Below are 4,328 nucleotides of genomic sequence, written 5' to 3'. Positions count from 1 at the left end.
GTTTTTCTGGCATCAACGCACCAAATAATGACATTTTGGACATATATGGACGGAATTAATCGACAAAAGACCATTTGTGATGTTTATGGGACATAATATGGGACATTTATGGGCGATGATTTATATTTTATTTCTGCGTTTTGTTGTCTTGCTGCAGTGTTGAAATTGCTACTCTCTTTGTTTACTGTTCCTATGCAGTCAGATAATAGCATCTTATGCTTTCGCCGAAAGCCTTTTTGAAATCTGACATGTTGGCTTGATTCACAACGAGTGTAGCTCTAATTTGTATCTTATATGTGTGATTTAATGAAAGTTTGATTTAATCATTATTTTGAATTTGGCGCTCTAATTTCCCTGGCTATTGCCAAGTGGGACGCCAGCGTCCCGCCTACTCCAGAAGAGGTTTAACCTCTTTCAGCTAGCGGCAGAATTTTTATGTTTGGAAAAATAATGTTCCCAAGGTAAACGACTATTTCTCAGCCCAGATATTAGAATATGCATATAATTGACAGATAAGATAGAAAACACTCTAAAGTTTCCAAACTGTCAAAATATTGTCTGTGAGTATAACAGAACTGATTTTGCAGGCGAAAACCTGAGAAACCCAACCGAAGTGCGTTTTATTTGGAAAGATCCCTGTTCCATTGACTGCCCTCCTCCATTTAAAGGGTATCAACAGATTCCTTTCCAATGGCTTTCCTCAGGCTGTGACCAGGGCTTTAGACATAGTTTCAAGCTTTTATTTTGAAAAATGAGCGAGATTTAAAACGCGTCAGGTGTCTTTGATTGGTGCTGCGCCGGAGAGAGGGATTCCTTAAGGAACCTTTTTTACAACGGAAAGATTCTGCCATTGTGCGGCAACCCAAAGTTCTTCCATGCACCTTTTACTTCTAGAGTTTATAAGGGTAGTCATGGGTGTTAATTGGACGCAGCCTCGGGGATCTATAGCTTCCTGTTTAGTTCTTCAGTTCCTTGGTAAAGCCGTTAGTGTTACACACTATAGTAGTAGTCAGTCTATAGTCAACGTGTTGTCTTATTTGCTCATCATGTCATGATCAGCCCTGGATGTGGACTTCTTGCAAGTGCTATGAACGGAAACATACTTATTCACAGTCATGTGCAGCTTGGCAACTGTCTGGTCCCCTATACCTGGTCTGTCCTGGTCTTACTGTCGTCTGTTCCTTACCTGGTCTGTCTGGTTCCCATACTGGTCTGACTGGTTCCCCTATACCTGGACTGCCTTGTCCTCTATACCTGTGTCTGTCTGGTCGCGCTATACTGGTCTGGCTGGTCCCTATACCTGGCCTGGCGGTCCAACCTGTTGCTGTTCCCATATACCTGGTCTGACTGGTTCCCTTACCTGGTCTGCTGGTTCGTATACCTGTCTGGGCGGCCCCTATACCTGGTCTGTGGGTCCCTATACTGGTCTGCTGGTCCCTATACTGGTCTGCCTGGTCCTCTATACTGGTCTGTCTGGTCTCTATACCTGGTCTGGCTGTCCTCTTATACCTGTTCTGTCTGGTCCCTATACCTGGTCTGGCTGGTCCTCTATACCTGGTCTGCCTGGTCCTCTATACCTGGTCTGCTACTGGTCCCTATTACCTGGTCTGCGTCCCCTTATACCTGGTCTGCTGGTTCCCATTAAAACTGGTCTGTGCTGTCCCTATACGGCTGCTGGTCCATAAGCTGGTCCTGCTGTCTTACATCTGGTCTGCTGGTTCAAGTGCTGTCCCTACTGGTCCTTGTCTTACCTGGCTGTCTGTCTCATCTGTCTGGCTGTGTATACTTCTTCGTCTATACCTGGTCTGCGTCATAGTCTGTTGTGTCTCTACGCTGACTGCGTTCTGTCTGGGTCCTGCCGGTCCCTACCTGTCTAGCTGGTCCCCTATACTGTCTGGTCTGCGTCCTCTGATACCTGTCTGTGGGTCCCTTATCTGGTCTGCTGTTCCCCTATACCTGGTCTGGCGGTCCTAAGCCTGTCTGCCTGGTTTCTCCTATACCTGGTCTGACTGTCCCATACCTGGTCTGCCTGTTCCCTATACCTGTCTGGCTGGTCCACTCTAACCTGGTCTGCCTGGTTCCCTATACCTTGTCTGGCTGGTCCCTATACCTGTCTGCCTGTTCCCTATACTGGTCTGACGAGTCCTATACTGTCTGGCTGTCCATCTCGTGGTGGTGGCGTCCCTATACCTTGTCTACTGCACGCCTATACTGGTCTGTCTGGTCTTATAGCCTGGTCTGGTGGTTCTATACCTGGTCTGGCTGGCCCCTTATACCTAGTCTGGCGGGTCCCCTATACCTGCTCTCCCTTTCCCTATACCTGGTCGCCTGGTCCTCTATACCGGCCTTCTGTCTAGTCCCTATACCTATCTGGTAGAGAATGTTTGATTAGGGATGGACCACTCCCTTCCCAGAGGCCTGATTGGTGTCACACTTTTGCCCCCGGAAACAACCTATTTAAAAACTATTGCATTCCCAACGAAGCACATGATTGGTTGATCGAACAGTCAGTGTAGCTGGGGACTTGTCACCAATCATGCTCTGAGGACTGACCTCCTGCTACAGAGGAACATGAGGCTGGTACTCTGTGACTTGTATTGTACCTGTTATTTAGTAGTAAGTCAAACATGCGTTCTCTTTCACAAGTCCTGCACTATTTACAATTTTCAAAAGACAAATCCCCCCAAAAATATTAAGCCAATATAAAACCAGCAATTACAATACTCAAGAAAACAATCAATTCCCTCATAGGAAGTCCCAGAAACATCCTAGGAATTATGTTGTTGTTCCAGCAACGAGGTGCTTTACAAACGAAAACGGATTACCTATTCGATGGAGACCCCAGAAAACTCAAGAGTTAAGCAACCTTGTGAACGGAGTTTGCTACAGCGTTTTTAAAAATCATTATTATCGCGAGATGTTAGTTACTCAGACCTGCTAGTAGGCTTTGTAAAACACAAGGGAGTAATAAGCCGATCACCCTTGCTTTAATGAGCGACCAGCCCAACTTTGATACAGGTGCCCGTGTATTAAAAACTGTCCCACCCTGTGATAAAAGTGGAATTGCGCCAAGAGGACACCACGGGAAGAAGGCCAGCGCTGTCCAAAGACAAGCTAAAAGGATAGAAAACACTCTAAAGTTTCCAAAACTGTCAAAATATTGTCTGTGAGTATAACAGAACTGATTTTGCAGGCGAAAACCTGAGGAACTCCAACCCGGAAGTGCCTTTTATTTGGAAAGATCCCTGTTCCATTGACTGCCCCTCCTCCATTTAAAGGGGTATCAACCAGATTCCTTTTCCAATGGCTTCCTCAGGCTGTGACCGGGCTTTAGACATAGTTTCAAGCTTTTATTTTGAAAAATGAGCGAGATTTATCAAAACGCGTCAGGTGTCCTTTGATTGGTTCCTGCGCGGGAGAGAGGGATTCCTTAAGGAACCTTTTTTACAACGGGAAAGATTCTGCCAGTGTGCGGCAACCCAAAAGGTTCTTCCATGCACCTTTTACTTCTCAGAGTTTATAAGGGTGTTAATTGGGACGCACCCTCGGGTGTTAATTGGGACGCACCCTCGGGGATCTATAGCTTCCTGTTTAGTTCTTCAGTTCCTTGGTAAAGCGTTGTAGTGTTACACACTATAGTAGTAGTCAGTCTATAGTCAACGTGTTGTCTTATTTGCTCATCATGTCATGATCAGTCCCTGGATGTGGACCTCTTGCAAGTGCTATGAACGGAGAACTTACTTATTCACAGTCATGTGCAGCTTGGCAACTGTCTGGTCCCCKAWACCTGGTCTGTCTGGTTCCCTATACCTGGTCTGTCTCGTTCCCTATACCTGGTCTGTCTGGTTCCCTATACCTGGTCTGACTGGTCCCCTATACCTGGTCTGCCTTGTCCTCTATACCTGGTCTGTCTGGTCCTCTATACCTGGTCTGGCTGGTCCCCTATACCTGGTCTGGCGGGTCCCCTATACCTGGTCTGCCTGGTTCCCTATACCTGGTCTGGGACCAGTCAGACCAGGTATAGGGAACCAGGCAGACAGGTATAGGGGACCGCCAGACCAGGTAGGGACCAGTCAGACCAGGTATAGAGGACCAGGCAGACCAGGTATAGAGGACCCAGCCAGACCAGGTATAGGGACCAGACAGAACAGGTATAGAGGACCAAGCCAGACCAGGTATAGAAGACCAGACAGACCAGTATAGAGGACCAGGCAGACCAGGTATAGGGGACCAGGCAGACCAGTATAGGGACCCCACCAGACCAGGTATAGGGGACCCGGCCAGACCAGGTATAGGGAACCAGGCAGACCAGGTATGGGGACCAGTCA

Source organism: Salvelinus sp. IW2-2015, unplaced genomic scaffold (assembly GCF_002910315.2).
Source record: "Salvelinus sp. IW2-2015 unplaced genomic scaffold, ASM291031v2 Un_scaffold5483, whole genome shotgun sequence".
Classification (NCBI taxonomy): domain Eukaryota; kingdom Metazoa; phylum Chordata; class Actinopteri; order Salmoniformes; family Salmonidae; genus Salvelinus; species Salvelinus sp. IW2-2015.
This window is presented reverse-complemented; position numbering follows the sequence as displayed.